This window comes from Cebus imitator, unplaced genomic scaffold (assembly GCF_001604975.1).
Source record: "Cebus imitator isolate Cc_AM_T3 unplaced genomic scaffold, Cebus_imitator-1.0 Scaffold419, whole genome shotgun sequence".
Taxonomy (NCBI): domain Eukaryota; kingdom Metazoa; phylum Chordata; class Mammalia; order Primates; family Cebidae; genus Cebus; species Cebus imitator.
This window is the reverse complement of record NW_016107734.1, coordinates 705,739-718,827: the sequence shown is the minus strand read 5'-3', so window position 1 is coordinate 718,827 and position 13,089 is coordinate 705,739. Positions and strand designations below refer to the sequence as shown.

At 45.2% G+C, this 13,089-nt stretch overlaps 1 protein-coding gene across 6 annotated transcripts in view; it reads right to left on the bottom strand.

Annotated features, from left to right (window-relative positions):
- Positions 1 to 12,797, bottom strand: part of RABGEF1 (RAB guanine nucleotide exchange factor 1) — a 76,503-nt gene extending 63,706 nt beyond the window's left edge. For 2 of the 6 annotated variants that reach the window (XM_017509706.2, XM_017509708.2), the window contains exons 1-2: positions 12,691 to 12,779; positions 210 to 278 (exon numbers count right to left, since the gene is read on the bottom strand). The gene's annotated coding sequence lies outside the window, so the exon portion shown is untranslated. Of the gene's footprint in view, positions 1 to 209; positions 279 to 12,690 lie in introns of all 6 variants that reach the window. The other 4 variants (XM_017509703.2, XM_017509704.2, XM_017509705.2 and 1 more) reach the window with 2 other exon arrangements.
- Between the last annotated feature and the right edge of the window lie 292 nt (positions 12,798 to 13,089).

The following is a 13,089-nucleotide window of genomic DNA, read 5'->3' as shown; positions in this document are numbered from 1 at the left end:
AAAAAAAAAAAAAATGACAAAATACACATTTTCAAATGAGAAAAAAACAACTGTTACGGGAAGACAGGCACTGGACGAAATAGCAGAGGGAGATCTTCAAACTGAAAGGAAGATTACCGGACCCCAACTGAAACACAGATGCAGAGGGAGCCTGGCCCAAAATACAACTTTTATATGTACTGGGTAACCCAAAAATGTGTGTGACTCACTTTATTGCAGTGATGTAGAACCAAACTCATAATATCTCCAAAGTATGCCTGTAATATTTTACAGCAGCCCTAGGAAAAAAACATATACCATCCAATAAGAATTGCTGTAAACACTACAAATAATTAGAAGAAATGAGTTTTCCACAAACTGACATCGAACTGTGGGTTCACAGCATTACTTGTTCTTTACAAATAGGGCAATCATATACCCCAGTTAACAAGTAACAGTCCTGGCCTAAAAGCACCCCCTTTGATTCTCAAAAGTGACCTCCTTTGGATAATAAATTGCATGGTCATCCTTTATGAACCCACTTAGAATACCCTTCTGTCTGTTCACCTTCAAATCCTACCCTGTTCAAAGATCAAGTGACATCCGACTCCATCTTCCCCACTGACAGGATAATTCTCTCTCCAGTTCCTGCAGCTTTTTATAAATACAGCCATTATAATACTCATATCCTATTACAATGACTTGCTTACATGTCCACCCCATGCTCTTAGCCACAGTGCCAGGAACTGAGCAGGTACTCAACAGATATTTTCTAAGTTTCTCAAATGATTCATCAGAAAACTGACAAAGTACCTGCAGAGACAGCGTTCTTTCACTTACACAATCTCCTGCGTCCAGTAAAGGTGGAAGTAAAAAATTAAATAGCAAACAACTAACTTGACAATCAGTGATTTTCAGATTTTAGTGCACATCAGCATCACTTGGAAGACTAGTTAAAACACAGAGTTTTTTAAGTAGTCCCACCCCAGAGTTTCTGATTCCGCTGGGATAGGGCCTGAGAATTTGAATTTAACAAGTTTCCAGGTAATACTTCTAGTAACTACCTCTGAGAACCACTGCTATAAAGAAAACACCACAATTGTGAAAGGGTCCATTTCTTCTCACAACTTCATTCCTAATGGGAGACTCCCTTTTCTGAATATGACAGAGTAGCTTGTGGCTGACCAACACTTCTGCAGGGAACAAGATACACTATACTAGAAGCATCTAGATTCTAGAAAAAGAGAAACTTCAGAGATGAGATGACATTCTACAAACAATTTTTTCCTAGTGCATTTGCTGATTCTGCTGAGGCAGAGGAACCATGAGAAAGCTTCTGGAAGAGATAAAAATAAAGACTTTTTTTTTTTTTTAATTGAGACAGAGTCTCACTGTCACTCAGGCTGGAGTGCAGTGGAACAATCATGGCTCACTGCACTCCTTGAACACCTGGGCTCATGAAATCTTCAGCCTCAGCCTCCTGAGTAGCTGGTACCATTAGTTCATGCCACCACACTTGGCTGATTTTTCAGTTGTGTTTTTTTTTTTTTTTTTTTTTTTTTTTAAAGATAGATGGGGTCTTTGTTGCCCAGGCTGGTCTTGAACTCCTGGGCTCAAGTGATCCTCCCACCTTGGCCTCCCAAAGTGCTGGGATTACAGGTGTGAGCCAATGTGCCCAGCCTAAGATTATGACTTTTGTGGCTCAAGGACCCAGTGAAATAGGAGTCAAAATCTGGGCTTAACACAAGGGTGGTTGGGCTTAACACAAGGCTGGTTTTCCCCTGAAGACACAACCCAAATTCTGCACCCACATAGAGAAGGCTTCAAAACAAAACCGAAAGCCTCTGAAAATCAAGACTGAATTGTCCTCAAGAGACAAATATGACTCTCCCCTTGTTGGGGAGGGACTCCTCTAAACTCACAAGACTATCACTGAAAGCCTTAGGTGGGTACTTGCCAGGAGTAAGAGCAAATCAGAACACAAAGCAGCCTCATCCAACCTGCAACACAGCCTCAACCCTCAGCTCAGTCCCTAGCAGTATTAGGTGATCAGCCCCCACACTGCCTGCCTAGCAAAAGGAAGAGTGATTTCTTCCCTGAAAAAGAATAGCATCATCCAGACCCTTACTGTATTCACAGTGCCTCACATTCAGATAACTAAAAACCAACAGGAAAAGCAGATAACAGAAGCAGAGGCTCATATGATTTACGCTTGATTTTACCAGGAAGACTTATTTAATGGTAAGTATGTTTTTAAAAATAGAAAAAAAGAGGAAAGGCCAGGCACGGTGGCTCACATCTGTAATCCCAACACTTTGGGAGGCTAGGGTGGGCACACCACTTGAGGTCAGAGTTTGAGAAGGTGAAACCCTGTCTCTACTAAAAATAAAAAAATTAGCCAGGTGTGGTGGTGCATGTCTGTAGTCCCAGCTACTCATGAGGCTCAGGCAGGAGAACTGCTTGAACCTGGGAGGTGGAGGTTGCAGTGAGCCAAGTTCACACCACTGCACTCCCGCCTTGGCAACAAAGTGTGACTCTTTCTCAAAAAAGAAAAAAGAAAGAGAGAGAAAACATATAAAAAGATTAAGAATTTCAGCCAGGTGCGGTGGCTCACGCCTGTAATCCCAGCACTTTGGGTGGCCGAGGTGGGTGGATCACAAGGTCAGGAGTTCAAGAATAGCCTGGCCAAGGTGGTTAAACCCTGTCTTGACTAAAAATACAAAATTAGCTGGACGTGGTGGCAGGCACCTGTAATCCCAGTTACTTGGGAGGCTAAGGCAGAGAATTGCCTGAACCTGGGAGGCAGAAGTTGCAATGAGCTGAGATGGCACCACTGCACTCCAGGCTGGGTGATAGAGACTCTGTCTCAAAATAAATAAATATATAAATAAGAATTTCAACTGCAAATTGGAATTTATAAGTGTCAAATTGAAATTCTAGATCTGAAAAGTATTACTAAAAGAATTCAATGGGTGTATTTAACAGCAGAACAAACAGAAGAAGAGTCTTTTTAGATTAGATTCTTCTCCAAATACGCGTAAAGTATTCGCTGAAGAATGAAACTGAAATCTTTGCGTTTCACTGAACTAAATGGAAGAATCGCTATCATAATCACTATTGCCTATGTTTGGGACTGGAACTGGTTGGGGCTGGAACTGGTTGGACCTGCAGTCCAACTGGCTAACCAGTTTTTCTGTCAGAATCTAAAAAACCTCAAAACAATTTCAATTTATTTCTCAAGTACCATTTTATGTGTATAGTATATTTAAATGTACCAATATATTTATAGCACTAGAACAATGTATATCTTTTTATTTATTTATTTATTTTGGGACGGAGTTTCACTCTTGTTGCCCAGGCTGGAGTGCAATGGGTGATCTTGGCTCTCTGCAACCTCCACTTCCCGGATTTAAGCGATTCTCCTGCCTCAGCCTCCCGAGTAGCTGCGATGACAGGCATGCACCACCACGCCTAGCTAATTTTATATTTTTAGTAGAGACAAAGTTTCTCCATGTTGGTCAAGCTAGTCTCAAACTCCCGACCTCAGGTGATCCGCCCACCTTGGCCTCCCAAAGTGCTGGGATTACAGGCGTGAGCCACCACACCCAGCAAAAAATGTGTATCTTTCAATGCATTGAGTTACTAGACAGAAGTATTGAAAAGGCTCTTACAGGTAATGAAAAAACTGTGTCTGCAATTTGTTCCCTAATATGTCAAAAACCAAAAGTAGGCTCTTGAGAGAAAGTACTGTCTACTCAATATAGCTGATATTTAAAGAACTTAAATACTGAACTTCAGTACTGTTTCTGTCATGAGACATTGTGTTTCCTGGGACCACTGTATTTCCAGGCAACATCATAACATTTTAAAGAAGCATCAGCAGTTGGCATATGGGTATGAAAGCACTTTGCCACTGGAATTCTCATAAATGGTATTTAAAAGTGTCCATTCAGGCCAGGCGCGGTGGCTCAAGCCTGTAATCCCAGCACTTTGGGAGGCCGAGGCGGGTGGATCACGAGGTCAAGAGATCAAGACCATCCTTGTCAACATGGTGAAACCCCGTCTCTACTAAAACTACAAAAAATTAGGTGGGCATGGTGGCGCGTGCCTGTAGTCCCAGCTACTCAGGAGGCTGAGGCAGGAGAATTACCTGAACCCAGGAGGCGGAGGTTGCGGTGAGCCCAGATCGCGCCATTGCACTCCAGCCTGGGCAACAAGAGCGAAACTCCGTCTCAAAAAAAATAAATAAATAAAAGTGTCCATTCATGACTATACGGCATTTAAAATCCTAAACAAATAAAATCTACATGCTTATCTCACTGCAACCTCAACTGCAACGGCCAATTTACACAAATAAAAACATAATCCAACTTGCTAAATAGGAGCCAAGCATATTATCTCATGAGGCATCAGTTATAAATTTTAGACACTCTATTTTATTAGCTTGTAGTTTTGTTTTTCTTTTTTATTTTTTTTTTAAAGAGACAGAGTCTTGCTTTGCTGCCCAGGCTACAGTGTAGTGGCTATCTACAGACACAATGATAGCACACTACAGCCTCTAACACCTGATCTCCAGCAATCCTCCCGCCTCAGCCTCCCAAGTAGCTGGTACTACAAGTGCTCAACACCTCACCTGGTTCTGTTTTTTGTTTTCACACTTCGTATTTGCTTTCTAATATTCTATTCAAAACTTTGGTCACCAGCACAACTCCTTTTTTAGAAACACATTTAGGTAACAATGTCAAAAGCCTTATGGATATACAATTAAGGAAACACAGCATTACAATAACTATACACAGGCAAGGACAGTTTCACCCACTGTTTACTGAGTAGGGGTGAATAGGGATGGTCTCTCTCCATTAGCACGATGCCTGGCTCCTGCTAGCATTTGAAAATTTGAACCATTATTACTTGTTGAAAGTGCAACTCTTCAGCTGGAGCAAAATACAGATAAAACAACTTACTGGACATTTCATCTAAGATGAGTGGATCTGTTCCCATGTTAAAAAATAAATCATAGGCCTGGGCTTTCTAAGCCAGTGCTCTCTGTGCTGGCACTCACATCCCACAACCTACTTCCAGAAATGAATCTTCAGTCTGGTATTCCCTCAGCCCATCTCTGTATAGAGGTGAGGTGGATTTCATTCAAATATGTTCCCCTGTCAGATACACACTGGGTCATGCCACCAGCGGGGCTTCGGTGGAGGAAGTCATGCTGAGCCTCAAGGCCTGATAGCACTTACCAGGAGCCTCAAGGAACCCAGTCGGCACCACAATAGCAGCCTTGCTCATATGATATAAAACATTTTGGAGTGTGCCCAGAAGCAGGGTGACAGAAAGCTCTGTGAGGGTTTCAATGAGGGGCTGAAACAGTGCAGACTTGCAAACAGATTCATCTAATCAGGAAGTTCAAATTAGAGAACTGGAAAATCAGCTCTCTTAAGTTATTTAGCATAAAAATAAAATTGATAGTGAAGATATAAAGTGTAATCACCAAGTAAACCTCTCCTCTGTCATAGCTTTCCTGCTTCAGAACTGCAACTGAAAAGGGTATTTCAGTTGCAGTTTCATTAAGATGGTACCAAATTTGGAGCTGGGTAGATGTTTGCATGGCATCCTTAAACTAGCTGTTATGATTTTATTCTTTGAGTTAATTAGAATAAAGTGATTTTCTTCCAAAAAACAAACAAACAAATATGTGCCCTTGTCAGATTCTTCCATAGTGATACCCCTATGATAAAGCACACCTGTGTAAACATATGGCTTCATGATTCACCAACAACAGAAAACAGATGTACTCAAGGAACTTGTCAGGAAGCACAAACTCAAACCGGACTGCTGATAAATTCATTACAAAAGATCCACGGAGAAAGTATGGAAGGTAGCTGAGGAATGTACAACCCACCTACTTATCTAGATAATCTAAAACGGATCCTTTAATCAGTCTAGAGATCTAAGTTCTCAGATCACGTTATTTTGCAGGCAAGAGAAATGCTTTTACAGAATGTTTTGACGTTATGTCACCATCTTATACAATAAGGCAATGAGGAGTTTTACTAAAACATAAAGTAAAACTCAACACACAGCCCTTTGAAACGCATGTTGTAATGTGTCTCTGGGAATTCAAAGGAGAAACTGATCTCTTTTATGGTCACTGAACCATGTAACTGATTGTATTTCTCTCTGAATTGGCTACTCAAAAGCAAAGCCCAAATTTGTGGCCCTTTAACAAGTAAGACTTCAGTCCAAGTGCTCTATGAACACAGCTCATTCCTGTTTCCATTTTAATTTCCCCTCAGTCCTGAATTCCTCATCACCGACTTATCTCTGTATGTTACCAACAGTATGTCATATGTATCTTTGTAAGTCATTACAAATCCTTTCAGGAACAAGATGTGTAACAAGTAAATGATACGTTCCACTTAAAAAAAATACAGCACAATAAGAAAACATTTTCTTTGATTAATAAATATTTTCTATGTTCTATTTCTAAATGCATTTTCTTTTATGTGCTTCAAAGTGCCTTCTTTAGGAAAAATGAAAGTGCTTAAAATTAGAAAATTCTAACAGAGGAACTACAAAATTAAAACATTTTCATTATGTATTTTTAACTGCAAAGCACGAAGAAAATTATAAATATATCCCTATGTGAAAATGCCCCAGAAGCCATTTTTAATTTTAGAATACAGACCAAATCACCATAAATTCAATTACGGTTGCATATTTATTTTGAATGGGAACTGAATAGCTTCCAATGTGGTTCACAGGATCTTTACAATTCCTCCTAAGTTGTTTTGTGCCTAGCATAGAGATGCTGCCAACCATTCCTTAGGGTGAGGCAGCAGAGAATTTAGAGCTCTCAAAACTCTTGTTACATTTCTGCTTCAGAGATTTTCAGCAATCTCCTCACTGCTACAGGGAGAAAATAAAAAGCTTAACACTCCCTCAGTGTATAACATTTTGCTCGTTCATGAACACATACTTATTCTGACTGTAACTTCTGACTTTTAACATGATTAATTGATTATAATCATGGTTCCTGGCCCTCCTAGTAACCATTACCAAGAGAACTATGCTACCAGAAACAAATTTAAATATTCCATTAGGGCCGGGTGCATTGGCTCACACTTGTAATCCCAGCACACTGAGAAGCCAATGTTGATGTATAAACTGAGGTCAGGAGTTCGAGACCAGCCTGGCCAAGGTGGTGAAACCCTGTCTCTGCTAAAAATACAAAAATTAGCTGGGTGAGGTGACAAATGCCTGTAATCCCAGCTACTCAGGAGGCTGAGGAAGGAGAATCACCTGAACCCAGGAGGCGGAGGTTGCAGTAAGCTGAGATAGAGCCACTGCACTCCAGCCTGGGTGACAAGAGTGAAACTCCATCTAAAAAGAAAAAAAAAAATTAGCCGGGTTGCAGGTAAGCTGAGATCACATCACTGCACTCCAGCCTGTGAGCAATGAGAAGAGTGAAACTCGGTTCCCCCTGCAAAGCTACTCAGGTGGCTAAGGCACAAGAATCGCTTGAACCGGGGAGGAGGAAGTTGCAGTGAGTTGAGATCGTGCCACTGCACTCCAGCCTGGGTGACAGAGTGACACTTGTCTCAAAAACAGAAAAAAAAAGGTCTACTATAAATAAATATTATACTTCCTATCCTCCTGACAGCAACTTCACGGAAAACAGAAATTTCAGAGGGAACTTGAAAACAGCACCATAAAAGTATAATCTGTTCCTAAAGCATTTTAGTAGCTTTATCCAAACATCAAACAAATAAACATAAGTTAAACAGTATTAAGTGGGACAAAAAGAAGTTAACTGGCTTTCACGTTTATATATTGTAACAATAGTCCAGATTACTTCAACTCACTTCAGCCATGTGAAATAACACACATAATGTTTCTACAGTGCTTTATGATAGATGTATGCATTTAATAAGACTTTCAAAATGTTTGGCCTCCACTATGAAACTTTTTATGGAGACAGGGTATCACTCTGTCACCCAGGCTGGAGTGCAGTGGCTTGATAACAGCTCACTGCAGCCTGGAACTCCTGGACTCAAGTGATCCTCCCACTTCGGACTCCCAGAAGTGTTGGGATTACAAGAATGAGCCACCGTGCCCAGCCTATAATGTGATAACTGTGTTGATGGGCTAAGAAGCCACTTGGTACCATTTCTATTCTGAATCACAGGTGTTAGGTTACACAGGTATTTCCTACATTTTAGAGATAGGTCATCTCTGCTGGAGATGTTTGCTCTGCAGCCAATAAAACCAGAAATTAAATTCACAGTCAAGATTGAAATTCTATGCCTCTAGCGAAACACCGATTAAGAAATCAGGATCTTAGTTTTTTGTTTTTTGTTTTTTTTTTTGAGATGGAGTCTTGCTCTGTCACCCAGACTGGAGTGCAACGGCGCAATCTCAGCTCACTGCAACCTCTGCCTCCCAGATTTAAGCAATTCTCTGGCCTCAACCTCTCCAGTACCTGGGATTACAGGTGCCTGCCACCACACCCGGCTAATTTTTGTATTTTTAGTAGAGATGGGGTTTCACCATGTTGGCCAGACTGGTCTCAAACTCCTGACCTTGGTGATCTGCCTGCCTCAGCCTCCCAAAGTGCTGGGATTACAGGCATGAGCCACCATACCTGGCCAGGATCTTAGTTCTACATGTAGGCAACACTGTGGGAATTCACTCAGGACGGTAGCAAAAATATTAAGAGAAAAATAGTAGAGAGGGTTACAGTATATAGTCTCAAACTCTTTTGGAAGGCCTAAGGGCTTTTTCATAGTTTCAGTAGAAGTTTCAGCTGAAGGCAGCCTAAATCCCCTTTACATTTAGTTAATAAGCAAATCAAATAGGGTACATGGAGGAGTTCATCTAACTAACTTGTTTACTCATGTGGTCTTAAGACTAACCTTTGAGCTGATGACCCTCTCAGGGGGAGGTCAACCAGGGAGATGACCCTCTAATGGTGTCTGTTTTGGGTACTGAAGCCTATGCTTTAATCTTCACGCTAATGGTGTTGACTCAAGCCTTTGTCAATTAAACTTTACTAAATAAATGCAAGTCTCTGGCTGGTGGGGGCCAGCAGTTGCAACTGTTTACAGCGGTCTCCAGGGAGTCTCTAAGAAGCTGCAGGGACCCTCGGCCAAACTGGCAAAGCAAACTATCTGTGTATCAGTGTACTTTATTCACCTGTCACTGAGTCAGGGTCTGCAGAACAGATCCCAACAGGTAGTGACCCTGATACATCACAATGAGTAAGTACTGGTAACATTTTCTTCATTGAAAACCAGCCCAAAAAAAAAAAAAAATCAAAGAATCAATGAATTATTCTTATCAAATCAAATAAATGCAAAGACAGAAATGCAGAATTCCTGTTTACAAATTAGCTAAGTCAGACAGCCTTACAGAAAGAAACAACTAGTAAATGAGCATATATTCCATTCAAGTACCTTTTTTCTTTTGTAGAGATGAAGTCTTGCTATGTTGCCCAGGCTGGTCTCCAACTCCTGGCCTCAAGCAATCCTCCCATCTTGGCCTCCTAAAGTGCTGGGATTACATGCCTGAGCCACCATGCCCGGCCTCACTTCAAACATTAATGAGCAGGGGAGATTAAAATACAATACAGCAGTAAGTAGCCAGGCTTTGTGGCACACACCTGTAGTCTCAGCCACTTGGGAGGCTGAGATAGGAGAATTGCTTGAACCCGGGAGGCGGAGGTTGCAGTGAGCAGAGATCACAACACCATGTTCCAGCCTGGCGACAGAGAGAGACTTTGTCTCCAAAAAAAAAAAAAAAAAGAAAAAAGAAAGGTAAATAATGAAGCACTATACTGAAAACAATCCTTATCAGCCACATGGCAGCCTGTGTGTAAGAGCTACATAAAATTTCATTTTAGGGCTGGGTGCAGCAGCTCATGTTTGTAATCCTAACACTTTGGGAGGCTGAGGCTAGAGAATCACTTGAGGCCAGGAGTTCCAGATCACCCTGGCAACATATAGGGATTCCATCTCTACAGAAAAATTAAGCCAGGCAGACTAAATTAGTAGGTGGCAGGCCTGTGGTCCCAGCTACTTGGGAGGCTGAGACGGGAGAATCGCTTAAGCCTGGGTGGTGGAGGCCACACTGAGCTATAGTGAGCTGTGTTCGTCCCACTGCATTCCAGCCTGGGCAACAGAAAGACTCATTTTAACCACACAACGACCCAGCTAAAAACCCCTCCCTGGTTCTGTCACCATCAGATAAGGCCTAAGCTCCTGTATCTCTGTCTTGCACTTTTTCACTTGAACAATAACCACCCTCCAGGCTCAGTAGCTGATACCTGTAATTTCAGCACTTTGGGAGGCTGGGGTGAGAGGACTGCTTGACTCCAGGAGTTCAAGACCAGCCTGGGCAACACAGCAAGACTCCATCTTTACAAAATATTTAAAAATCAGCTGGGCGTGGCAACACACATTTGCAGTCCCAACTACTCTGGAGGCTGTGGTGGGAGGATCACTTGAGCCCAGGCAGTTGAGACTTCAGAGACTCACAATCGCGTCACTGTACTCCAGTGACGAAGTGACACTCGGTCTCTAAATTAATAAATAAATAAGCAAGCAAGCACTTCCTTGCAGTTACTGGCCTTCTCTCCTTTGGTTCCCTCCTCTCCCTCAATGAACCCTGTAGAGTGAATGTTAATCATTCTTCAAGGCACCTGCAGAAAGTATTCCCTGACCCCTTCCAGGCTCTACGCCCAACAGCCTGGCCTAAATGCCCAGCTCCTTCCTTGGTGCTCCATCTTAGCTCACACTCCTTACCACAATGTTTTGAAAGTATCTTTTTTTTTTTTTTTGAGACGGAGTTTCACTCTTGTTGCCCAGGCTGGAGTGCAATGGCGCGATCTCGGCTCACCGCAACCTCCGCCTCCCGGGTTCAGGCAATTCTCCTGCCTCAGCCTCCTGAGTAGCTGGGATTACAGGCATGCGCCACCATGCCCAGCTGATTTTTTGTATTTTTAGTAGAGACGGGGTTTCACCATGTTGACCAGGATGGTCTCGATCTCTTGACCTCGTGATCCACCCGCCTCGGCCTCCCAAAGTGCTGGGATTACAGGCTTGAGCCACCGCGCCCGGCTTTGAAAGTATCTTGACTGTCCCTTCTTTTCAGCTGGCTAACATCTAGAGAGCAGAAACATGACTGCTTGGAAGGACATTAAAAATTCAAATCCTGAACATTTTTTAATCCTGCGGCTATGAATCAGTAACTCTTAAAAGCAAAATGTTACTTATCATTAAATATTAACAATATAATCAAATTTTCTTGCATCTCTGGGAAGTTTCTTGGTACAGCAACTTTAAGAAACAGACTTTAGCCGGGCGCGGTGGCTCACGCCTGTAATCCCAGCACTTTGGGAGGCCGAGGCGGGTGGATCACAAGGTCAAGAGATCGAGACCATCCTGGTCAACATAGTGAAACCCCGTCTCTACTAAAAATACAAAAAATTAGCTGGGCATGGTGGCACGTGCCTGTAATCCCAGCTACTCAGGAGGCTGAGGCAGGAGAATTGCCTGAACCCAGGAGGCGGAGGTTGCGGTGAGCCGAGATAGCGCCATTGCACTCCAGCCTGGGTAACAAGAGCGAAACTCCGTCTCAAAAAAAAAAAAAAGAAAAGAAACAGACTTTAACAGCAGTTAAAGCCGCACGGTGGCTCACGCCTGTAATCCCAGCACTCTGAGAGGCCGAGAAGGGAGGATGACTTAAGGCCAGGAGTTTGAGACCGGCCTGGGCAACAGAGTGAGATCTCATTTCTAAAAAATAAATGAACAAATAAAAACAAAGCAGTTTTAGTTTTAGAGGAGGAAAAGTATGTCTCCAAGCCAAAAACCAACTCCCAAGGTGCTGCCGCCGTAAACTCGTCCTGGGAAAATTTCCTATCTAATCGCAAAGGCAAAACGAGCCTACCGGCGCCCGTGACACATTTCCCAACCGCAAGGATTGGTCACCCGCCCTGAGACACCGCCAGCTGCCTATGACCCAGTCTCCAAAGCGGCTGAGTCCCTCCCTCTCCTCTCCCTAAACTTCCGTGATGGGCATCCCTCGGCTCTCCTCCCCGACGGTTCGGAAATAGGGCCTTCTGCTCCGAACCCCAGCCCCGCAGCCCCGCCTCAGCCACGGAGTGGAAGTCAGGACCACAGGCTTCAAACGCCCTCCCAACTCCGGGACGCTTCCTTCCCCCCAGGGCGACGCGGCATCGAGTCCTGGCGCCCCCGTTGCGATGGGGGTAGCTGCAGCCCGGGTGCGAGCGTCCCATCCAGGCGCGTTCCGGGGAGGTCCCGGGAGGGTCCCGCGCGAACACAGGTGTTGCTTCGGAGCGCGCGTCCGGGTCGAGGGGAGCCGCCGGGGAGGGAGGCGGCCAGGAAACGCTCCGCGTCAGGCCGTCGGGGATCAGCCGGGCGCTGCGGGTCCCGGCACCCAGCGTCTGGGACAGGGAGGCCGCGCGCTGTGAGGACTGAGGAGCCGAGGGCGGCCCGGAACCGGGAGGGCGGCGCTGACCGGCTCGGAATGTGGGACGAAGGGCGGCGGGAGGCACCGACGCGCAACTGCCCCGGCCGCGCGGACGGCACGGACCAACCGACCCGCCGCCCCCGGCCCGAGACGCCCCGCCGCCCGGCCCCCAGCGCTGAGAGCCGCGCCGCCCTCGGCCGCCGTCCGTCCGCTCCGTACCTCGCCCGCGGCTCCGCCGGCGTCCACACCACCGCTCGCCCAGCGTCTCTCAGGCAGGTCTGGGATCCCGGGGCCGCCCCCGCCTCACACCCACCCTCCCGCTCGCCCCGCCCCCGGCACCGCCACCGCCACCGCCACCGCACGCACGTTACGCACGGCGCGCAAACGTCACTTCCGGGGCCTTGGGCTCGTGACGGGCGGAAGTCCGGAGCGTAGGGCGACGCCGCCCTGACGCCCGCGAACAAAGGGAAGGGGGCAGCATCCTGGCTGAAGTTGGGGCTTTGGGAGCCCCGGAGAAGCCGGCGTTTCCCAATCTGTGGCTCAGTCCCGCGCTTCCGGCTTCCGACGCGACGAGGGCGACGCTGGGACCGCGGCGTCATGTGGGCTGCGGCCGCGGTG